We start from the raw sequence: 26,007 nt of genomic DNA, 5'->3' as shown, positions 1-26,007 counted from the left end.
TTATTAGTATATTATGACCAAAAATTCAGTTTATATATAGAAAATGTGAATAATACAATGAACAAATTTGATAACAGACTTATATAGAACTCTGTATTCAACAATTAGAGAACATACATTCTTATAAAGCACATAGGAAACATTCAAAAATATTGATCACTACTAAGCCATAAAACAAGTCTCAATAAATATCAGTTTTTAATCACAGAGATCACATCCTGACTATAATGCAATTAAGACAGACTTCAATAACACAGAGATAAATTTTAAAATCTCCAAATATTTAGAAACACACTTCTAAATAACTCACAAGTCAAAGAAGTAACCATGATGGAAATGCCGAAGTACTTGGAACCAAACAGTAACAAAATATGACATGTGTGAACTTGTAGAAAAGCAGCAGTTAGAGGGAAAGTTATGTCCTTAATTGTGCAAATAAGAAAACAAGAAAGGCTGAAAATTAATGAGCTCAGTGTCAAATTTAAGAAATTAGAAAAATAACAACAAAATAAATCCAAAAAATGTGGAAGGAAGGAGATCAAAAAAGATAAGAGCAGAAATTAAAGAAATAGAAAACAAAGACAAAATAGAGAGGAGCAACAAAGCCAAAAGCTGGTTCTTTGAAAAGACTAATAAAATAGACAAACCTCTGGTGAGATTGATCAAGAAAAAAAGTGAGAAGGCACAAATTACCAATATTAGCAATGAAAAAGGAGACATAACTACAGATTGTATACAGAAAATAAAAAAAATAAGGAAACTTAATGCTAATAAACTTGAGAAGGCAGACAAAATGGACCAATTCCCAGAAAACTATAACTCAGTAGAATAGATTCAAGATGAAAAAGAAATCCTGACTAGTCCTCTAACTACTAAAGGAATTGAAGCAATAGATAAAACTCTTCCTACTAAAAAACAAACACAAGAACAAAAAATAACAGGAGATGAAATTTCCCAGTTGATAAGTGGATGACAGGTAGGTGAAAAAATACTAATCCCCTTAGATCTGGACTGTCCACATAGGACCTAAGGCAGCGGAGACCCTAGGCAGGCCACTTCTCTCTATGGACAGCCTCCTGTTGAGATCCTTAGAGGGCGGCCCTTAGTGAAATGGGGTCTGACAAATCCTTTTGCAGTCCCTAAAGGTGGTGAGCATGAATGACTAACATCCAGCACTCAGTTACAGCACTGTGCTAAGCAGGGCCAATGAGGAGCTCTAAGACTTGGACGGCCTCTTCAGCAGCCAGCTTCTGTAGTCTTCTGCTCACTGAGGACAAGGGGCCTGTGGAGCTGCTGGAGAAGTCTATGTTCCAGTTGCCAAGAAATACCACACACGACCCAAGTTGTGACTGGATGGGGTGGGGCTGGGTGCAGGGAGGCCAAGCAGGGGCTTCTGGAGAATGTAGCTCCAAGGAGAAGCCCTGAAACTGTCTTCAGATATCAGATACTTCTATCCGTTTGCAGCTGATGAGCCCTTTTAATGGTGTCCAAGCTAGCTGCAGGGTGATGGTTCTAACAATGATGCATGTTCTGCAAATAAGAGCTTCATCATTATTTTGAAACAGTTAATACAAAAGAGTTCAATTGGATTTGAAATCTAATCACATTATCACAAGAAATTTTTAAAAATATATTTGTCAGTGAAACAGAAGTTGTTAGATATCATTTTACTTATTAAACATTTTTAAACAACTTAAAAGTTGGGTTTAAATACTTTATCACCTAATTGCACAAAAAAAGATTTTTATTGGTGACTGTTAAGAATTTGAAGAACACTTCATTAAAAAGTCTTGATCAGGATTTGTGTGTAGCCATTTCAAGCATAAAACTTGATATAAAATAAACATGTTAAGGAAGCAAATTTCAAGTTTTTAATTAAAAAATTTGAAAATATTTAAAGTTTAATATTCACTTAATATTAAAAATGAAAACACCAGACAAAAGTGGTTTCACAGGAGAATTCTACCAAACAGATCATTCCAATAGCATCTTCCAGAATATTGTAAACGAGGGAACACTGACTCATTCTATGATGCAAGCAGGACTTGATGCCAAAAGCAAATAAAAACAGCCTGAGGAAGGAAAATCAAAGACTGATTTAACTCATGAACACAGATACAGAAATCCTAAACAAAATATTAACAAACCGAATCTAGTATCATATAAAAAGGAAAAGATCATGACCAAGTTGTATTTACACCAGAAATGCAAATGTAGTCTAACATGCAGAAAATCTATAAATGTCATTTATCACATCATTGGATTATTGGAGGGAAAAAATATAATCATCCTAAGAAACAGAAAATGTATTGGATAAAGATTACAATACAATTTCATGATTTAAAAACAATAACAAAAACTTCTTATCATAGATGAACAGTATGGAACTTGTTTAATCTGATAAAACCTGTAGGAATCTATAGCAAATATCATTCTTACTATGGGAAAGTTAGTGGTGTTTCCTCTAAAATAGCCAACAAGTCAAGGAAGCCCACGGCCATCTTTGCTATTTGCCATTGTACTGGTGGTCCTGGGCATCTCAGTAACACAAGAAAAATAAAAGCATGAAGATTGGAAAGGAAAAAACAAAACTGTCATTATTAATAGCTGATATGGCAGTCAACATAGAAAACACAAAAGAATATATAAGAGAACAGCATTGAAACATGTATATTATCTAGGGTGAAACAGATCACCAGCCCAGGCTGGATGCATGAGGCAAGTGCTCGGGCCTGGTGCACTGGGAAGACCCAGAGGGATCGGGTGGAGAGGGAGGTGGGAGGGGGGATCCGGATGGGGAACACATGCAAATCCATGGCTGATTCATGTCAATGTATGACAAAAACCACTACAATATTGTAAACATCTCAAAAGGAAGCAGGGCTCTTTGAGAAATGGTCAATTCTGGGGTTGGGGTTGGGGCAGGAAGATAAAAGATAAGTAGAGAGTATCTTATAGAGCTGGCAGATAAGGAAGTACTTAAAAACAAAAGGATGGGGGCCATGTCAAAGGGACACAGAAGCCAAACTAAAAGAGCCTCCAGTGGCTAAAGCTGGAACAATTTGAGCCACGGGACAAATAACAGTATTGGATTTATAACTCAAATTATTAAAAAAATATATATCAGTTCATACTGATATAAGCAAGCAACTGAATAAATAGGTAAGCAAACAAAGGAAAAGAAATAAATTTTTTTTACAGAATTCCAGATACTATATGTAATTACACCCCCTTACAGAGGTGCAGCTTAATTTATTCCCTTCTCCTTGATGGTGAGCTAAATTCTTTCAAAGAAAAGAGAGTGAAAAGGGGAAAAAAATAGCAACTTTATAGTGGAGAAATCTGGCAAACACTACCTTAAATAAGTGGTGAAAGTCAACATCATCAGGGATGTCACATGGATATCACATACTCCTGATATGATGTGATGGAAATGGCACTTCAACTCTGTGGTATTCTTTCCAAGACCAACCCCAGTCTAATTATGAGGAAAACTTCAGACAAATCCAAATTGAGGGATACTCTATAGTAAATCTCAAAACTGTCAAGGTTATAAAAAACAAGGAGAGTAAGAAACTATCATAAACCAGAAGACACAAAAGAGACATGACAACTTAAATGCACAGTGGTATTTGGAACTGGATCCTAGAACAGAAAAAGGACAATAGTAGGAAGACTCAGATGTCTACATAAAGTCTGAAGTTTAGTTTATAGTCATATACCAATGTTGTTTTCTTAGTTTTGATAAACATATCATGGTGAAGAATATACAGGAACTCTCCATACTGTCTCTTTATTTACTTTTCTATAAATAAAATTCTTCTAAAATTAAAAGTTTGCTTAAAGGTAATAAAAGTTTAGCAAAATGAATGGCTATAATAACAATATAAAAATCAACTTCATTTCTATACACCTGCAAAAGAGATAAAACACATTAAATAACACGATCTCATTTATAGCAGATTAGAAATGAGATTTATAAACAGATCTCATCTATAAAAGTCATTAAAAAGTCATAAATAACAAGGAAAAAAACTAATACAAATATGCAAAACCCTATATAGAGAATTATAAAGCTCTACCAAAAGACATTCAACAATTTATTAAAAATGAAAGGATATATCATGTGTAGAGCTAGGAAGAGTCACCATGATAAACACAGCAATTTTCTTCAAACTGATCTATAGATTTACTCCAATTCCAATGTTTTTGTAGAACATGACAAGCTCATTCTGAAATGTGTTTGAAATAACAAAGGGCCATGAATATATACTACTACTAGAGAAAAATAGGATGGGAAAATTTTGCTCCATTAAATACTAAGATTCTTTATGAAGTTAAATAATTAAAGGTAGTGTTTTGGGGCAAAAAGTCAGCCAAATCAGAGACCCCAGAAACAGACCTACACAAATGTGAAGCTTCGATGCATGACAGAAGGGCACTTCAGATCATAACGCTATCCATGGGGACAATAACACAACTGGCTTTCTGCCCTATGACTTCTACCACACAAAAATCGATTACAGTTAGATTGAGGACTTAAAAGTGAAAGGTAAACCTTTCACTTTTTATTAGAAGAAAATAAAGAATATCTTTATGACTACAGGTTAGGGAAGACAACACACAAAAAGAACTGGCTACAGAGAAAAAATTGAACTCTTTAACTCACTTAAAATTAGGTATTTCTGATCATGCAAAGACACCATAAAGAAAAAAAAAGGCCACAAACTGAGAGAAGAAATTCAAAATATGTAACTGACAAATGATTGAGTAGTATCCATGGAATTCTCCAGGCCAGAATACTGGAGTGGGTAGCCTTTCCCTTCTCCAGGGGATCTTCCCAACCCAGGGATTGAACCCAGGTCTCCCGCATTGCAAGCGGATTCTTTACCAGCTGAGCCACCAGGGAAACCCAAGAATACTGGAGTGGGTAGCCTATCCCTTCTCCAGCAGATCTTCCCAACCCAGGAATCGAACCAGGGTCTCCTGCACTGCAGGCAGATTCTTTACCAGCTGAGCTATGAGGGAAGCCAAATAACTAAAACTTTTCTGTAATTCAATAAAAATGATAAAAATATCCATTTTTAAAATGGGCAAAAGATATTAATAGTCGTTGCACAGAAGAAGAAACATGTATGACCAATAAACATGAAAAGGTGCTCTATCACATTAGTAATTTGAAAAATGCTAATTATGTCCACAAAGACTCACTATAATGACAAAAATTTAAAAGTGGGACAATATCAAGTATTGATAGGGTGTGTGTGAATGAATGGGACCTCTTATAAATTGCTGAAAAGTGTGTAAATTGGTAATAACAGTTTAAAATATATTTTGGCATAATCTTATCAAGATGAATGCTTATATGTCTTATTAACCAGCAATTCCATACATAGGTATATAACTTGGAAAAGTGAGGGTGCAAGTGTGCTAGGAGACATGTACAAGAATGTTCATACTAGCACTTTCTATAAGAGCAAAAGCTAGAAATGATCCAAATGTCCCTCAACATGTAAATAGATGAATAGTTTGTTTTAGGGTCACCCAATGAAATATTATACAGCACTGAGAATGAACAAGTTACAGCTACATACAAAACAGGTGACTCTTGGAAATACAATAGTGAGTGAATAAAGTAAGTCACAGAAGACCACATATAGTATGATACTACTTTTTTATGGATCTCACAACCAAGCCAAATAAACAACATATTGGTTACACATCTCCAAAAATATGAATTAAAAAATAAAAAAGAGGGAGATGGGAGGGAGGTTCAAAAGGGAGGGGATATATGTATACCTATGGCTGATTCATGTTGAGGTTTGACAGAAAACAACAAAATTCTGTAAAACAATTATCCTTCAGTAAAAAAATAAATTAAAAAAATATAAAGAGCAAGCAAAGAGTAGCCCCCACTTGCTGCTAGATAGAGAACACACACAATGAAGATCCAGCACAGCAAAAAAAAAAATACATAAATAAAAATTTTTTTTTAAAAGAAAAAAAGTCTGGAGTTGAAAGGTATAGTAACTGAAATAAAAATTTCACCTAAAGGGGCTCAACAATATACTGAGCTGGCAGAAGAGGGAAAGGATAAATAGGTCAAATAGAGATTATCCATTTTTGAAAAGCAGAAAGAAAAAAGAATGGAAAAAAAGAAACAACCTCACACACCCATGGGACACCATCAAGTGTACCAACATACACATAATAGGAATCTTGGAAGGAAAAGAGGATGAGAAAGGGGCAAAACATCACAAATTTGAAAGACATCAATCTATATATGTTCAAGAAACTCAAGTAGAATAAACTTGAAGAGATACACACATTCAGAAACTGATGAAAGTCGAAGACAAGAGAATCTTGAATGTAGCAAGAGAAAAACGACTTAATGCATATAAGGGATTATCAATAAGATTAATAGCTGATTTATCATTAGCAACCATGGAGGCCATAAGACAGTATAATGACATCTTCAAAATGTGAAAGAAACAGATGGAGAATTCTTTATCTAGCAAAACTGTCCATCAAACATGAAAAAAAGTTAAACAAAAACTGAAAGAATTTGTTACTAGTAGACTTATCTACAAGAAATACTAATTTAAAGCTGAAATGAAAGGACACTAAATGTTAACTTGAAGGAAACTACACAGGTATTATGACCCAAAGTATTTTTGTTTGTAACACTTTTATTTTCCTATCTGTTTTAAAAGACAACTACAAAAGACAAAGACAACTACACAGACCAATAACAAAACTGTGTTGGCAGGCTTATAGTGTATAAAGAGGTAATCTGTACGATGATGATACTATGAAGGAGGGAAGAGGAAACAGAGGTATACTGGAGCAAAGTTTTTACATACTACTGAAATTAAGTTAGATTTAACCCAAAGTAGATTGTTTCAAGTTAAGATGCAATCTCCAGGGCAACCACTAAGAACTTAACTCAAAAATAAATAGTTAACAAACAAATTAAAAATTTATAATAGAAAACATCTACTAGATACATAAAAAGAGAGGAAGTGAAGAACAAAGGAACAGAAAAGACATAAGACATACACAAAGCAAGTATCAATCCTTCACAAACTCTTCTAAAAAACAGGAGGAAACACTTCCCAGTTCATTTTATATAACCTGTATTATCCTGATACCAAAATCAAACAAACACATCACAAGAAAAGAAAACTACAGACCAATATCCCTTATGAATACTGATGTAAAAATCCTCAACCAAACACTAGCAAACCAAGTTCAGATACATATAAAAAGTGTTACATAACATGACCAATGAGGATTTATTTCAGGAATGCAAAGTTAGTTTACTACCTGAAAATTGATCAATGTAATGTACCATATTAGTAGAACAAACATAAACTCCACAGGAACATCTCAGTAGATGCAGAAAAAGCATTTGACAAAATTCAACATCCATTTGGATCATTTGCAGAATGATCTCTGTTCGTTTCCAAGGCAAACCATTCAATATCACAGTAATTCAAGTCTATGCCCCGACCAGTAATGCTGAAGAAGCTGAAGTTGAACGGTTCTATGAAGACCTACAAGACCTTCTAGAACTAACACCCAAAAAAGATGTACCTTTTCATTACAGGGAACTGGAATGCAAAAGTAGGAAGTCAGGAAACACCTGGAGTAACAGGCAAATTTGGCCTTGGGGTATAGAATGAAGCAGGGCAAAGTCTAATAGAGTTGCCAAGAGAAGGCACAGGACATAGCAAACACTCTCTTCCAACAACACAAGAGAAGACTCTACACATGGACATCACCAGATGGTCAATACCGAAATCAGATTGATTATATTCTTTGCAGCCAAAGATGGAGAAACTCTATACAGTCAGCAAAAACAAGACCGGGAGCTGACTGTGGCTCAGATCATGAACTCCTTATTGCCAAATTCAGACTTAAATTGAAGAAAGTGGGGAAAACCACTAAACCATTCAGGTATGACCTAAATCAAATCCCTTATGATTATACAGTGGAAGTGAGAAATAGATTTAAGGGACTAGATCTGATAGACAGAGTGCCTGATGAACTATGGACAGAGGTTTGTGACACTGTACAGGAGACAGGGATCAAGGACCATCCCCAAGAAAAAGAAATGCAAAAAAAGCAAAATGGCTGTCTGAGGAGGCCTTACAAATAGCTGTGAAAAGAAGAGAAGTGAAAAGCAAAGGAGAAAAGGAAAGATATACCCATTTGAATACAGAGTTCCAAAGAACAGCAAAGAGAGATAAGAAAGCCTTTCTCAGCGATAAATGCAAATAAATAGAAGAAAACAACAGAATTGGAAAGACTAGAGATCTCCCCAAGAAAATTAGAGATACCAAGGGAACATTTTATGCAAATATGGGCTCAATAAAGGACAGAAATGGTATGGACCTAACAGAAGCAGAAGATATTAAGAAGAGGAGTCAAGAATACACAGAACTGTACAAAAAATATCTTCATGACCCAGATAATCACGATGGTGTGATCACTCACCTAGAGTCAGACATCCTGGAATGTGAAGTCAAGTGGGCCTTAGGAAGCATCACTATGAACAAAGCTAGTGGAAGTGATGGAATTCCAGTTGAGCTATGTTCAAATCCTGAAAGATGATGCTGTGAAAGTGCTGCACTCAATATGTCAGCAAATTTGGAAAACTCAGCAGTGGCCACAGGACTGGAAAAGGTCAGTTTTCATTCCAATCCCAAAGAAAGGCAATGCTAAAGAATGCTTAAACTACCGCACAATTGCACTCATCTTACACGCTAGTAAAGTAATGCTCAAAATTCTCCAAGCCAGGCTTCAGCAACATGTGAACCGTGAACTTCCAGATGTTCAAGCTGATTTTAGAAAAGGCAGAGGAACCAGACATTAAGTTGAACATCCGATGGATCATCGAAAAAGCAAGAGAGTTCCAGAAAAACATCTATTTCTGCTTTATTGACTATGCCAAAGCCTTTGACTGCGTGGATCACAATAAACTGTGGAAAATTCTGAAAGAGATGGGAATACCAGACCACCTGACCTGCCTCTTGAGAAACCTGTATGCAGGTCAGGAAGCAACAGTTAGAACTGGACATGGAACAGACTGGTTCCAAATAGGAAAAGGAATATGTCAAGGCTGTATATTGTCACCCTGCTTATTTAACTTATATGCAGAGTACATCATGAGAAACGCTGGGCTGGATGAAGCACAAGCTGGAATCAAGATTGCAGGGAGAAATATCAATAACCTCAGATATGTAGATGACACCACCCTTATGGCAGAAAGTGAAGAACTAAAGAGCCTCTTGATGAAAGTAAAAGAGGAGAGTGAAAAAGTTGGCTTAAAGCTCAACATTCAGAAAACTAAGATCATGGCATCTGGTCCCATCACTTCATGGCAAATAGATGGGGAAACAGTGGAAACAGTGAGAGACTTTATTTTTTGGGGCTCCAAAATCACTGCAGATGGTGACTGCAGCCATGAAATTAAAAGACGCTTACTCCTTGGAAGGAAATTTATGACCAACCTAGACAACATATTAAAAAGCAGAGACATTACTTTGCCAATAAAGGTCCGTCTAGTCAAGGCTATGGTTTTTCCAGTGGTCATGTATGGATGTGAGAGTTGGACTATAAAGAAAGTTGAGCACCGAAGAATTGATGCTTTTGAACTGTGGTGTTGGAGAAGACTCTTGAGAGTCCCTCAGACTGCAAGGAGATCCAACCAGTCCATCCTAAAGGAGATCAGTCCTGGGTGTTCATTGGAAGAACTGATGTTGAAGCTGAAACTCCAATACTTTGGCCACCTGATGCGAAGAGTTGACTCATTAGAAAAGACCCTGATGCTGGGGAAGATTGAGGGCAGGAGGAGAAGGGGATGACAGAGGATGAGATGGTTGGATGGCATCACCAACTCAATGGACATGAGTTTGGGTAAACTCCGGGAGTTGGTGATGGACAGGGAGGCCTGGCGTGCTGCAGTTCATGGGATCGCAAAGAGTCGGACACAACTGAGTGACTGAACTGAACTGAACATCCATTTGTGGCAAAAACACTCAGGGAACTAGGAGTAGAAGAGACTTTCCTCAACTGCTAACAACATGCTTATTGGAGAAAGACTCAATACTTTCCCCCTAAGATCAGGAATAAGATAAGGATGTCTGCTCTTGTTGTTTCTAGTCAATACTATAACTCTAGCCAGGGTAATTGATCAAGAAAAAATAAATACAAGGCAACCAGATGGGAAAATAAAAGTAAAACTACCTCTGTTTGTAGATGATATGATCTTATACATAGAAACTCCTAAGGAATCCAGTAAAAAAAAAAACTATTTGAACTAAGTTCAGAAATGTGACCAGATAGAAATCAATAAACAAATCAATTGTATTGTACACACTAACACTAAACAATCAGCAAGTGAAAGTAAGAAAACAACCCCATTCATAACAGTAGCAAAAAGAATAAAATATCTAGGATAAGTTTAACAAAATAAGTGCAAGACTTGTACATTGAAAATAGAAAACACTTATGAAAGAAAGAAGGCATGGACTGGATGACTTAATATTGTTAAATGGCAATACTTCCCCAATTAATATACAGATTCAACACAATCTCTGTAAAAATTTTAGCTGATTTTCTGCAGCAACTGACAAGATGATTCTAAAATTCATATGGAAATGCAAAGGACTTATAGCCAAAACAATCTTGAAAAAGAAGAACAAATTTGGGGGACTCCTATTTCCTGATTTTAAAATTGACTACATAGCTAATTTAATCAAAACAGTGTGGTCTGGCATAGTGACAAACATGTAAGTCAATGGAATAGAATTGAGAGTTCAAAAATTAACCTTTACATTTATGATTTATGGTCAACTGATTTTTCCCAAGGTCATCAAGACAATTCAACGAGGGAAAGAATACTCTTTTCAACAACAGGTCCTGGGACAACTAGATATCCACAAGTAGAAGAATGAAATTTGGACTCCTACCTCACAGCAAGCACAAAAATTAATTCAAAATGGATCACTGGTTTAAATTTAAGAGCTAAAACCATGCAATTCCTAGAAGAAAACAAAGGAATAAATCTTTGTGACCTTGGTTTATGGAATGATTTCTTGTATATGACACAGAAAGCTCAAGTAAGAAAAGAAAAAACCAGATAAACTGAACTTAAAAGCTTTTGTGAATCAAAGGACACCACTAAGAAAGTGAAAAAATAGCCCACAGAATGGGAGGAATGATTTGCAATTCATATATCTGACAAGCCAGAAAGATAAAGACCATTACAGTATACTAACACATATATATGGAATTTAGAAAGATGGTAATGATAACCCTATATGCAAAACAGAAAAAGAGACTCAGATGTATAGAACAGACTTGTGGACTCTGGGAGAAGGCAAGGGTGGGATGTTTCAAGAGAACAGCATTGAAACATGTATATTATCTAGGGTGAAACAGATCACCAGCCCAGGTTGGGTGCATGAGACAAGTGCTCGGGCCTGGTGCACTGGGAAGACCCAGAGGAATCGGGTGGAGAGGGAGGTGGGAGGGGGGACCGGGATGGGGAATACATGTAAATCCATGGCTAATTCATTTCAATGTATGACAAAAACTACTGTAATGATGTAAAGTAATTAGCCTCCAACTAATAAAAATAAATGGAAAAAATAATAATAAAATAAAATATATAAAGAATTCTTACAATCCAACAGTAAAAAGATAAATAATCTAATTTTAAAAGGGCTAATGATTTAAGTAGACATTTCTCCAAGAACAATGTACAAATAGCCAATAAACAACACAAAAAGATGTTCAACAGCATTAATTATTAGGGAAATGCAAATAACCACAATGAGACACCACTTCAAACTCATTAGGATGGCTATAATAAAAAAGACAATAAAATAAAAAGTGTTGGTTAGGATATGAAGAAATTGGAACCCTTAAATATTACTGATTGAATGTAAAATGGTGCAGTCTCCCCCTTTTCCTATTTTTTTGCCATGCCTCAAGGCATGTGGGATCTTAGTTTCCTGACCAGGGACAGAACTCATGCCCCCCTTTCTGTGGAATAACCGTTTTGACCGCTGGACTGCCAGGGAAATCTAGTGCAGCCACTTTTGTGAACAGTTTGACAGTTCCTCAAAAAGTTAAACACAGAGTTGCCATATGACCAAGCAGTCACACTCCTAAGTATCTACCCAAGAGAAAAGAAAACATATTCTAAGTGAAAGAAGCCACTCATAAAGGCCAATATACTGTATGATCTCATGATCATCTCATGATTTATATGAGATGTCTAGACAAGACAAATCAATAGAAACAGAAAGTAGATTAGTGGCTGCCTAGGGTTGGGGGTGGGGGAGAAGGCAATGGCACCCCACTCCAGTACTCTTGCCTGGAAAATCCCATGGACAGAGGAGCCTGGTAGGCTGCAGTCCATGGGGTCGAGAAGAGTCGGACATGACTGAGCGACTTCACTTTCACTTTTATGCATTGGAGAAGGAAATGGCAACCCACTCCAGTGTTCTTGCCTGGAGAATCCCAGGGATGGGGTCGCACAGAGTCGGACAAGACTGAAGTGACTTAGCAGCAGGGTTGGGGGGAGGGGGAGTCGTGGGGAGTAACTGCTAATGAGTATGAAGCTTCTTTTCGGAGGGAATAAAAATGTTCTAAAATTGATTGTAGTGATGGCTGCACAATGCTGTGAATATACTAAAGACCACTGAATAGTACCCTTTAAATGGGTGAATTTTATGGTATGTGAAATATATCTCAATAAAGCTGTAACAAAGAGATGGAAGCAATAACAGGATGTCTGTGTGCTAGTGGGAATAATCTTGTAGAGAGGGGGAAATTGAGGCAGGAGAGAGGGACAAATTGCTGAAGCAATATCCTCATGTAGGTAAGAGAATAGGATCTAGTGCCAAAGTGGAAGAACAGGATTTTGATGACAGTATGGACAATTTTCCCATAATAACAAAAAATAAGGCAGAGTATGTGAGTACAGATGCTGTTTGGTAGTTGGCTGTAGCAATGGGAATCTGTGGAGGTCTTCTTCTGACGGTTTAAAATTGTCAATCAAGTGGGCAGCCTGAGCCTAGGATGGGAGAGGAGGTGTTGGAGATTTGAGGAGAGCAGGCATGAAATAGTCATCTAGAAGGGTAGGACAGTGAATGGTCTAGGGAAGTACAGTGGAGCTGGCAGAGTTGGATTTAAGCAGGGCTGGTGTTTTGCCTGATAAGTATGCTATAGTGACAGAGGGCAAGGGAAGTGAGGATGTATGCAAGGGAATGATTATTTTGATGGACCACGGAATCTAAGCTGATTAAAGGAAGAACATGGGAACCTGGAGAAAGTAAAGGGCAGTGAAAACATTCAATCCCAGTGGCATTGAAGGACTGTTGGAATTGGGGTGCTGGAAGGAGTGAGCTAGAACGATAGTTACTGGTTGGAGAGCAGGATGCCTGAAACAGATTATGGAGGTGATGCAGTCACAGGTAACTGATAAGATGGGGAAGACTATCAGGGTGCATGCCTGAGGTGTGGCTGAAGGCAAGAATACCATAGAAAAACAGACTATATAGAACTGAGACACAAGAACACTGGAAGGGTAATCTATGAGGACATTAGAATCACCAAGAAGTAGGACTGGAGTAGTGTTACAGAGAGTGACAGTGAGCTGGTAGCTAAATTTTTCTAGGAATGGGGCATGAGGCATGAGGCACGTACATGTGTATGTCTGTACCTGACTATAACAGACAGATAGGTGATGGTATAGTTTGATGACCTGAGATTTAAAACAAAGTGGTTGGTACTCATATAATCTTAATGTAACTCTCCATAAATTACTCATTAATTACAAAGGAAAAAAAGAGTACAATGGAGAAACCTGGAGACATCAACTTAAACAAAGTCAATGTGAACAAAACCAGTATTGATAAACTGACCTCATGTGCCTCCTGATATAAAGCACTGAAGGCACATCTCTTCTGTGGCATCCTTGCCAAAAAAATATATATAACTTAACTATAGTCACAAGCAAATATCAGACAAACCCAAATTTTATAAAATCACTGCCTAGGACTCCTCAAAAGTATCAAAGGCACGCAAGACCAAGAAAGACTAAAGAACTGTACCAGATTAAAAGTGTCTAAGGAGAAAAAATAAATAAAAGTGTCTAAGGAGAGAGTACCATTCAAGATGGCGAAGTAGAAGGATGTGTGCTCATTTTCTCCTGAGAGCACCAAAATCACAAGTAGTTATTGAACAAACATTGATAGGAGGATGCTTCTTGTTGTTTAGTCAGTCACTAAGTCATGTCCAACTCTTTGTGACTCCATAGACTGTAGCCTGCCAGACTCCTCTGTCCATGGGATTTCCCAGGCAAGAATACTAGAGTGGGTTGCCATTTCCTTCTCCAGGGGATCTTCCTGACCCAGGGATCAAACTTGGGTCTCCTGCATTGCAGGCAGATTCTTTACCACTGAGCCACCAGGGAAACCCAAGGACTCTGGAACACACCAAAAAAGATACCCCATGTCCAAAGACAAAGGAGAAGCTGCAACAAGACAGTAGGAGGGGTGCAATCATGATAAAATCAAATCCCATACCTGTTGGTGGGCAACCCACAAACTGGAGAAAAATAATACCAAAGATGTTCTCCCACTGTTGTGAAGGTTTTGAGCCCCATGTCAGACTTCCCAGCCTGGGGATCCAGCAAAGGGACTGGGAATCCCAGGGAATCTGACTTTGAAGGCCAGCAGGATTTGATTACAGGACTTCCACAGGACTGGGGGAAACAGAGACTCCACTCTTGGAGGGCACAAACAAAATCTTGCGTGCACCAGGACCCATAGGAAAAAAAGCAGTGACCCCACAGGAACCTGAACCAGACCTACCTGCCTGTGTGGGAGCGTCTTCTGCAGAGGCATGGGTCAGAAGTGGCTCATCACAGAGATGGGGGCACTAACAGCAGTCCTGCGCCTTGGCCCAGGCCCATGGAGCCTGCAGATTCCAGGGCTGGGTTACCTCAGGCCAAACAACTAACAGGGAGGGAGCACAGCCCCACCCATCAGCAGACAATTGGATTAAAGTTTTACTGAGCATGGCCTGCCCACCAGAGCAAGATTCAGGTTTTCCCACTGCCAGTCCCACCTATCAGGAAGCTTATACAAGCCACTTAGCCTTATCTACCAGAAGGCAGGCAGAAGCAAGAACTATAATCCCACACCTGCTGGAACAAAAACCAACCACATCACAGAAAGTTAATCAGGATGAGAAAGCAGAAATTTATGTCAAAGGGATGAGATAAAACCCCAGAAAAACTAAATGAAGTGGAGATAAGTAACCTTCCAGAAAAAGAATTCAGAATAATGATGGAAAAGATGCAAGAAATGTTTGCCAAAGATCTAGAAGAACTAAAGAACAAACAGAGATGAATAATACACTAGAAGGAATCAATAGCAGAATAACTGAGGCAGAAGAATGGATAAATGACCTGGAGGACAGAATGGTGGAAATCACTGCCACAGAACAGAATATAGAAAAAAGAATGAAAAGAAATGAAGACAGCCTAAGAGACCTCTGGGACAACATTAAATGCACCAACATTCTCATTAAAGGGGTCCAGAAGAGAGAAAGAAAGGATCTGAGAAAATATTTGAAGAGATAATAGCTGAAAACTTCCCTAACATGGGAAAGGAAATAGTCAACCAAGTCCAGGAAGCACAGAGTCCCAGGCAGGATAAACCCAAGGAGGAACACACTGAGACACATAGTAATCAAACTGACAAAAATTAAAGACAAAGATAAAATATTAAAAGCAACAAGGGAAAAACAACAAATAACATACAAGGGAACTCCCATAAGGTTATCAGCTGATTTCTCAACAGAAACTCTACAAGCCAGAAGGGAATGGCATGATATATTTAAAGTGATAAAAGGGAAGAAACTACAACCAAGAATACTCTACCTGCAAGACTCTTGTTCAGATTTGATGGAGAAATCAAAAGCTTTCCAGACAAGCAAAAGTTAAGAGAATTCAGCACCACCAAACCAGCTTTACAACAAATGCTAAAGGAACTTCTCTAGGCAGGAAACACAAAGAGAAGGAAAAGACCTACAGAAAATAAACCCAAAACAATTAAGAAAATGGTAATAGGATCATACATATCAATAATTACCTTAAATGTAAATGGATTAAATGCACCAACCAAAAAAAAATGAAGAAGAAAAGAATAAATGCACCAACCAAAAGGCATAGGCTGGCTGGGTGGATGAAAACACATGTGCATGTATGCACTTCCACTTACCACATCACTCTACTTAATCCCCCAAATTGTATGTAATTATTTTATATTGTTAGGTTAATCATGTTCCCATTATGGCTTGCAATTGTAATTATCTTTTATTTTTTGTCTGGCTATTGATTGTGAAAACTGATAAACATCTTTTACTATTGTGATTATGTAACTATTATTCATTTAATACCATTGTATCATATGTAACTATTATTCATTTAAAACCATTGTATCATGATTGGTCAACAGAAAATAATAGAATTCTATATCACTAAAACTACCATTTAATAGAAAAACCTGTAATCACTTTTTAAAATCCAAATACATATCAGAATTATCTTGGAATTGTATGAAAAACACAAATGCCGAGGTTTTGCTTTTTCCTCCAAAGCTTAACTCCAGATGTGTTTCTAATAAGCAGATGTGTTTAAAAACAACTGAACTATATGATGGTCTTTTACTTTTATCTAGTTTGTTTCACTTTTTCTATTTCATATCCAGTGCTCCCATTTCATTTAGTTTATGTTTTTCCAGTTTCTCAGTCTCGTTTTTCGTTGTTCTTTCTCAAGCCTTTATCAAGTGTAGAAAAGCTTTTGTATACATATATAGTATGTATAATACAATATAGTATGTATAATATAACATATATATTTTAGAAAACTTACAACTTTTTGCATATCAAAAAAACCATGACATTTTGATTCCACTTGTTTGACTTAGTATGAATAGAATGCTAGATTTCTAATTTATATTCACTCAAAACTTTGATATAGTTCCATTTATTCTGGCATCTAGTATTACTGCTAAAAGTCTAGAAAGCTTATTATCTTAGTGATTTAAAAAAAAATTTGAATGAGGCTTGAAACTTCTAATCCAATTCTGAGAATATAAAGAAATACTATGTTGAAAAAAAAATCCAGTAAATTAACATATGATACATATTATTAACTAAAGTACAGATTTTGTTCAAATTTCACAAAATTTTATGCTAGTGTCCATTATTTGTTTTCATACCTTATTCAAGATTCCACATTGTATTTAGTTGCATTGAGCAGCTTCAGCTGCATGCAACAAATTCTGATAAATTCTCTTTTCATTTTTATTCTTCAATGGCTAAGTCAAAGATCTCTCTTGGTAAATGTCACATTGCACTTGAAAATATGTGGGTTATTTTCAATATCTTTTGATATTGATTTCTAACATAATTCCACAGTGATAAGAGAACAGACTCTGCATGATTTCAATACTTTAGACCATGAAGTTTTTGCACCTTGTTTTATGTTCCAGTGTCACTCAGTTGGTAAAGAATCTGCCTACAATGCAGGAGACCCAGGTTTGATCCCCGGGTTGATATGTTCCAGTGTCTCCTGGTTTATAGTCTATGGGAACTTGAATAGAATTTGTATCCTGCTGTTGTGTGAAAATTGTATAAATCTTAATTATGTTGAATTGGTTCATAGTGCTTTTCAGGTCTACTATATCCTTCTACTTTTCTGTCTATTCATTCTATTAATTTTTGAGAGTTTGATATTGAAACTCCAACTAAAAATCTTAATTTATCTACTTAAAAAAATAATTGTAATATATAGTGGAACTATATGTAACTTTGCTCTGTATTTTCCAAGTCTCCTGTAAATGTGTTATCATACTTTCATAATTTAAAAAAGAAAAAAAGTATATAGTGATGTACTATTGGAGATAACCTAAATAAGTACATGTTTGATTGAAGAAATAATTGCATTGACACATGCTAATTTCTCATTGTTGAATATAACAATAAAAATTTTCATGTATTTTCAGGGACAAATTATATTCATAGAAATGTGTAATATATATGTTGGGCTTTTCTTCTCTACAGGTTTGTAAACTGAAATTAAAAAAAATAATGTATAGTTGATCTACAATACTGTGTTAGTTTCAGGTGTATAGCATAGGGATTAAGTTTCCTATTTTTGTTTTATGGATTTTTTTTGCAAATTATATTCTGCTATAGGTTATGACAAGATATTGGGTATAATCCCATGTTATACAATATATTTGTGTTGCTTATCTCAAAAAAAGTGCCTAAGGCAATATGACAGCTAAACACAATGTGGAATCCTGAATCTGATCCTAGAATAGAAAAATTATAGTAGTGGAAAAAATGATGAAATTCAAATAGGTTCTATACTTTCATTAAGAGTATTGTACCATTGTTTATTTCCTAATTTTGATAATTGAAATGTAGTTGTATAATTTCTTAACATTTGGGGAATCTAAGTGAAGGATATATGGGGATTCTTTGTATTGTTTTTATAACTTTTAGAAAGCCTGAAATTATTTAAAAATAAGAAGGTTTTAATTCTAAAAAAAACAGAATGTTTAAGGAGCAGGGAGAGAAAATGTCTGGGAAGGACATATAGAGTGAGGACACCTACTCTCATGTCCTAATCTCCTGGCAGGAGGGTTATGAGGGGGCTGCTGGGGGAGCAGAGTACTCAGGGAAAAGCCAGATTTCTATTCAAGCAGTTATTCTCAGTGAGGGATTGAACAGACAGGCAAGGGGTGTTTGGGGAGCATTTGACTGTCACAATAACTGGAGATTACTTGTGACATTCAGTGGGCACTGACCAGGGATGCTCAGCATTCTGCAGTGCACAAGACAGCTCCATACGGTTAACAATCATAATGAATCCCATACAACTTTAGAATGTTCCATCAGACAATCACGTAGGTGAAAAATCTGTTCGTTCATTCATTCATTCAATAAACATTTATTGAGAGAGACTACTATGTTCAAGCATGGTTTCAGGTAATAGGGATACATCAGGACACAAAACAAACAAACCATGTCTGCCTTTCTGGAGTTTACAATTGAGTGGGAGAGTCAGACAATAAACAACAAACATAATAAAGATGTAAGTTATGTTATGTAAGAGGATGAGAAGCACTATGGAAAAAACAGAGCAAGGTATGTGCTAGGGGAGTGCTACAATTTTAAATATGAAGGTCAGGGCAGGCCTCATTGAGAAAGTGACATCTGAGAAGAGGCCTGAAGGAGGTGAGGGCATGAGCTTTGTGGATATTGGAGGGGGGCACATTCTAGGTACAAGGGATGGCCCAGTTCAACCTCCTGAGGTGGATGTGTGCCTAATATGTTCAAGTAGCCTAGAGGAGGTCAGGATGGGTGAAAGAGAGGGAGTAAGTGGGGAAAGTCACTGGAGATAAGATCAGAGAGGTTATGGGAGCCAGATCATGGATTTTAATATATAATGACTTTTCCAGTAATTCAACAACCATATAAATTGAGGGAAGATTGCACTTTGTTTTGTTTAGAACCTTATGAAGAACTGCTCATCATCTAGGAAAATCACATCACCCTATCCATGGTTTGTGAGTCACAGTGTAGCTGTCACACTCCCAGGTGCATTATATGTTCAAGACCACTCCATTATGTTCAAGACCACCCCATTATGTTCAAGACCACTCCATTATGTCTTCCCGTGGAATTATATCCCAGGCTTTACATATAGAAATATATATTTTAAAAGAAAAAAAGATAAGGAAATATATATTGTTTCACTATAAATTATTTTTCCTTTACTTCTCACTTATATCCAATTAGGACATTATATTGGTTTTGAGGGGAATTATGTGTGTAGACAGATTCTATTATCTATGCATTTCAGTTCAGAACAGTGAAGGAGATATTTCAAAATGTACATTGTAAAAATGGAGTGCTGTGTCCAAAAGGTATGAGAACCACTAAGGCATGGCAAAAAAAACCAACAGGACTATTCAGAAACCAGGGTGAGAATGAAAGGGATTTTGCTGATGACTGAAGGTGAGTTCCAGACCCCTGGTCAACTCCTGGGTTGTAATGAGAAGAGCCCTGGTCTCTGGTCTTCTTGTGGTAACTAACATGATACAGGATAGGAGCCTGATTCACTTTTTCATCTAAGCTGCTCCCCACCCTAGAGGGGTAGGTCTCACGTGTTTAACACAGTAGCTGGGGAACAAAGAGGGTTGTCTCCTCAATGATGCCAGAAGCAGCCTAAGAACAGGCTCAGTTTTTTTACCCACAGGACAGACTAGAGCCCCAGACTAAGCTGATAGGCACTCTTAGGCCAAGCTCATGGCTATAAACAATGTACCTCTAACCTGTTTCGGGATGGGAAAGAGAAAGAGGAAAAGCAATAACAGAGAAAGAAGCATTCAGAAAGAAGAACCAATTGGGGTGGGGGGAGGGTCATAGACAGGGAAAAATAAAGGCAAAGGCCAAGAGAGACTATATTCTTTTCAATCATAAGAGTTATTATTTATTGACACTTTTCTAGGGGCCAGGCAGCAGGGCAAAGTGAGGCACATGTATTGTCTCAGGAGATTATTAGACTCCCATTTGACAGATGAGGAAACTGAGGCCCAGCTGGGTGAGGCTCAAGGTTTTACAGCTAGTTTTTACTGGCTGGATCAGGATTCAGCCTTGCAGGTCTGGATGGTCTCCTATGTCTCAGAGAGGGAGCCAGACAGAAAGGTAAAGGCAGACAGAAAGGTGGGGATAGACTCAGAGGAAGGGGGAGTGGAGTGGGAAGAGAGAGACGGAGACTTTCAGACAAGCAAGCAGACAATCACGTGAGCTGCAGACCTGCAAAGTACACCGTTTACCAAGAGACAAAAATGAGGGGAGCTCTGAGGGCGGGCATGGGGGTGGGCTCCGCAGGGTACTCACCTGGCTGCTGTTTGGGGCCGCAGGAGCACTCGCCCTCCTTTTGCTACCCGCACGATCCTCCGCAACCTGCTGACCTAGGGTTGAGAGGCCGCCCAGATAAAACCTCGCCCAGGTCCAACCTCTCACGCGCTCCGGCTGGGCATCTTTCCCCCCGCGTTCCCCACCCCCAGTCTTTACAGAGTCTCACCGGAAACCTCGGGCCGTCGGTGCCGCCACTGCCTCGCGCAAGCAGATTCCAGGTACCGGCAACTGGATCTCGCGAAAGCACCGGATGCGTCCCTCCTGCCTGCCAAAGCGCTAGGGGTGGTCGCAGGCCGCCACTGCTACCGACGGCTCCCGGGTCCTATTGGAGGAGTGCCCTCCTGTCTTCCCTGGGATTGGCTGGAGGTGGAAACACTTTATTTTTTTACCCCGCCCCCCACCCAGCTAGGATCCAAGCCCAGGAAAACCCGCCCCTTTGGGGGTCTTTGATTGGTTTATGAGCCAAGCCCATCCTTTAGTAGGATTGGCCAGGAGGAGGATCGTCATCGCTCTTTGCCAGTCGGTTCGATGGGTCTTCGGGCGGTTGGTTGGAAGCACGCAGGCGCGAAGCCCAAAGTGAGGCCTGGCGCGAGTCACTGGACAATCTGAGATGCGCAGCTTCTTGACGTTTTATTCTCCGTAAACCACCGCTCCTCTAAGAGACACCATTCTGCCCCCAGTTTCCCATAGGTTATCCCCGTCTGCAGGCATCTCGGAGCCAGGTTTCTCTCGCTCAAAGTGAACGTAGTTCCCAGTTTTATCCCTGGAGGATGAGGTGGTTATAGGCGTCTGGCCAGTCACTCACCAGGCCCTGCTACTTACTGATTGGTCAAGTGACAACCTCACTCAGAGCCTTAGCTTAACCATCTGTGAAATGGGAAGATAACTTTTAAAATCTTACCTGAAAATGCTATCCATTCAATAGGGGATTCAATGAGAGAACATAAATTAGTTGTCTGGAACATAAATAATTAAGGTCTCCCCTCCCAATTCTTGCCTTTGCCATTGTTTCAGATTTAGGGAACTATGGCTCAGAGAGGCAAACTGATTGACTTAAGGTCACACAGCAGTACGACCCAGCATAAAACCCCGGCTTCTGTCTTCCAGACGAAAAGAGTTTAAGAAGGAAGGAGATACAGGAAGGCCCTTCCTATTATCAGGGTTTCTTAGTTTGGGTTCACATACCTCATTCCAGTCCAGCTGGGACAGGGTTTAGTGGGGTTCCTAAATTTGGATGGGGGAGAAATGTTTTTTTTCCACTCTCCTGTAATTGAAATTTAGCTTCTTTTCAGCAAAGAATATAACTCACCATAGTAGTAATAGTACCTGTGACTCCATCACTAATAGAAATCACAGAGATTTTCATGTCATATTCTAGATGTTTCACATTTCTTGAAATATATAATCTCATCTCTATCTCAAAAGCATATTTGTCATTAGACTGTCCATTAGATCTTGTGATTGAATGGGTTAACAAGGAGCAAATATATTACTATAACACATTTATTTTTCCATATTTTAATAACAATATTTAAATGTACTCAATATTTTATGGCTCTAATTATTTTATTTTATGCATTCAAAAGATATTGTTTTCTGAGAAAAGATGCATAGGCTTCACCAGGTCACCAAGCAGGTCCATAGCACACAAAAAATGTTATGAACACTTGTTTCAACTCTGTGCTCCAGGGGGACAAAAACTTGGTCTATTCATGTTCCCTTGCTGTATTCCTATCACTGAGTTTCTATCAGGCACACAGCATGTGCTCAATAAATGTTTATGGAATGAAAAATAGGATGCTTCCCTAACCATCCTCCACTTCCCCAACCACGGGAGCCACTGATGGCCTTTTTGGTCACCAAAGAAGGAGGAATCTAGTTTCCTGAATTTGGTTTTGTCCCTGCTAATCTACTTTTAGTCACAGAAGTGGGTGGCACTTTAAAGGTCTGGTCCTAGGAAGTCCTGGGAACTTAGCAACCCTAAGGAGGTTGCTCCAGGCTTCAGGGGAGTGGGGTGAGTTTTGAAGGATATAAAGACAAGTAGCTTCAGCATGGGAACGGGCTCTGGGGCACATTGGATCTACAGTTCCTCACTCTCCTCCTGGTTTCTGTTTGGGGTCCCAGCAGATGGGCCTGTCTTGGATATGACCTTAAGGACTTCTAGAACAGTCCTCCCTTTTGGAGGACCAGACTGGGCAGAACTGAAGCCACACCACACACTGAGGAGTGAGAGCACAGGGAAAAGATGTCACCCTAGACAAAGAACATTTTCTTCTCCCATGCCTCAGTCCAGGACATGAGCATCCTGGCCAAGTATATTAGAATCCCATAATTGGGTCCTAACAGTGTCCCTGAAGTCAGAGGCCCTCTCTGACAGGGTGGGTGAAGAGGAGCCAGGATGAGAGGTTAGGGATTTGATTAGAGAGAGAGAGAGGAATCAGGGAAGAGCATGATGAAGGCCAGACTTCAAAGGTTTGCTTTAAAACTAGACTCCATTTGGGATCTTAGGCTGGTTGCTTCTCCTGGGCTGATCCCCCAGCATGATTAGTCTCTTTGTAGATGGGAAAGCTGAGACCCTCTAGAGAGGGTGAGGGAGTCATGTTGTGCGCCAGAGTAGACTCAGGCAAGGATACCCAGGCTATCTTTCTCCAGATCCTTTGCCCCTGCTGCTTTCCCCTCCCCTCCACTTCATCACGTGCTCATTAGGACTGACTCCAGATACTGCACATAGGTGTTTCTTTCCTTTGTGCAAGATGCCTTGACTCGGCATCCTGTACTCTCAGCTTTGGCCCTGGGGCAAGATGTTCTCCTTTTGGGCCAGGGTCTCCTCTACCCACTTCTGATAGTGTGGTCCCAGGTTAGAACCAGAGGCATCCAAGCTTCCATGCTTTCCCCAAAACATTTATCAGAATCTGGAGTATATCCAAGATCTGGTGTTCTAACCATTTCACAGGAGGTCCCACAGCAACCTGGCAGTCATCTCTGATTTCTCTCAATCCCTCTTTTTCTATACTTAGAGCCTGTTGATTCTAGCATCTTAAAAGCACTCATAGAATACACACATTTCTTGTGCAGGAGAATTCCAATTAATTTCTGTAGATACTTCCCCATCAAGGAGTTGGAGGGTAACTCCTCACTCCCTAAGCATGGGCTATGCTTAGTGGCTTCCTTCCAGAGAGTACAGTATGGAAGGTGGGGGAATGGAGTGACTTTACAGCAGAAAAACCTGACATATACTACCTCAGCCAGGTGATCAAGTTAACATCAACAGTGATAACGTATATTTATAGCATGTACCTTTGATATGATACAAAGAGTATGGTACTTTATTTCTGCGGTCCTCCTTTCCCAAACCCATAACTCCTGTCTAATCATGAGGAAAATACTAGACAAATCCCAACTGAGGGACATACTGCAAAATACCTGACTAGTATTCATCAAATGCTGATGACTCCAGGTCATCAAAAATGAGAAAAATCTGAAAAACTGTCATAGCCAAGAAGAGACTATGGAGACATGATGAATAAATGTAATGTGTCCTAGATGGCATCCTGGAACAGAAAAAGAAAATTTAGTGAAAACTAAGGAAATATGGACTTTCATTAATAATGTTTTGATATTTGTTCATTAATTGTGACAGACATATCATACAAATGTAAGATGTTAACAATAGGGGAAACTGGTAAGGTATACTGGTAGGGTATAGGTACACTCTCTGTATTATCTTTGCAATGATTTTGTAAATCTAAAACTTCCAAAAGATAATATTTTAAAAACCTCCTGTATCCTTCCCCATCACGCCATTCTCACCTTAGGTATAGCATCATTCCTCACTGCTCTCCCTCCCTCGAATCAATGCCCCTGGCAGCCAGCAGAGGGCATTATGTAAAACACAAATCAAACCGTCTGAAGCCTTCGCCAAAATAAGAGCATCGGATGGAAAGTTTGGGAGGTGTATTGCAGAAGACATACCCGGATGTCTGGGATCTGTGTGTAAGTTATTATGATTCATAAAGAAACTGGAAGGTTTCTGTGGTGTTCGTGGAAATAAAGTTACTGTATCCAAAACGTAAAGCCACTGGGCCTTTCCTCAGATATTCCCAGATAAAGCCTGTCTTTCAGACGCCCAACTCCTGACCGTTTCCGCCCTGCCCCCACAGCTACATAGTAATTTTCCTTTTCTCTTCCTCTGAAAAGTAGTGAAAGTGTGTCCGACACGCTTTCGTGTCGTGTCCGACCCTTTCCGACCCCATGGACTGTAGCCCGCCAGGCTCCTCCGTCCATGGAATTCTCCAGGCAAGAATACTGGAGTGGGTAGCCATTCCGTTCTCCAGGGGATCTTCCCCACCCAGGGATCCAACCTGGTCTCCCGCATAGCAGGCAGATTTTTTACCGACTGAGCCACCAGAAAGCCCCGCTTTTCCTTTATCTCTATGCAAACTCCCCAGTCAGGGCTCTTTTCTTGCCTTCTCTCCCAGGTCCAGCCCGAGATCATGCACCCTCTTCCTGAGAGAGCGCTTAAGCATTACTGGATTAAGTCCTAACTGATATCATTTTTATTTCACTACATGCGAACGAAAAAAATGGATTCCTCTAGCGCCCCCTCTCCCAGCTCAAACTAGGCCGGAGGAAAGGTTTGACGCACGATAAATAAAAAGATCACTGAATAAAATATTCCAGGGCGCAGGGCATCTCTGTGCGCATGCGCGGAGGGGAAGGCGTGGGAAGCCGTTAGCTACCTGCCTGGGTCTACTGCGCCCTCCGGGAGGGGGAGGGGCTCCCTCAGCCTCGCCCTGCCATTGGTCAGGATGGTCCGCATTGACCTGACGCAACATCTCTGCGGTCGGGAGGAGCTCGCCCCTAGCCAGGCACTCCCACCCCCAGCGACTCCCATCTTCCTGGCCCCTGCGGAGACGAGGCGCCTACTTGCGGGCCTGTGGGAACGGAGACTGGCTGTTGGGGTCCGCGCACCGAGTGGGACAAAAG

General features: G+C 39.2%; 1 long non-coding RNA gene across 2 annotated transcripts; it reads right to left on the bottom strand.

Annotated features, from left to right (window-relative positions):
* On the bottom strand, window positions 1-21,400 carry LOC139033517 (uncharacterized). 2 transcript variants are annotated; one of them, XR_011486071.1, is made up of 3 exons: window positions 21,188-21,400; window positions 21,001-21,074; window positions 1-2,072 (listed from the first exon to the last, which is right to left on the bottom strand). It is a non-coding gene; the product is annotated as an uncharacterized lncRNA (long non-coding RNA). The 2 variants fall into 2 exon arrangements; XR_011486070.1 differs by having other exon boundaries at window positions 1-1,530; window positions 21,188-21,398.
* Window positions 21,401-26,007: the final 4,607 nt, after the last annotated feature.

The sequence above is a fragment of the Odocoileus virginianus genome, unplaced genomic scaffold (genome assembly GCF_023699985.2).
Source record: "Odocoileus virginianus isolate 20LAN1187 ecotype Illinois unplaced genomic scaffold, Ovbor_1.2 Unplaced_Scaffold_14, whole genome shotgun sequence".
NCBI classification, from domain to species: Eukaryota; Metazoa; Chordata; class Mammalia; order Artiodactyla; family Cervidae; genus Odocoileus; species Odocoileus virginianus.
The sequence above is the reverse complement of the archived record's forward strand: the minus strand, read 5'-3'. Positions and strand labels throughout refer to the sequence as shown.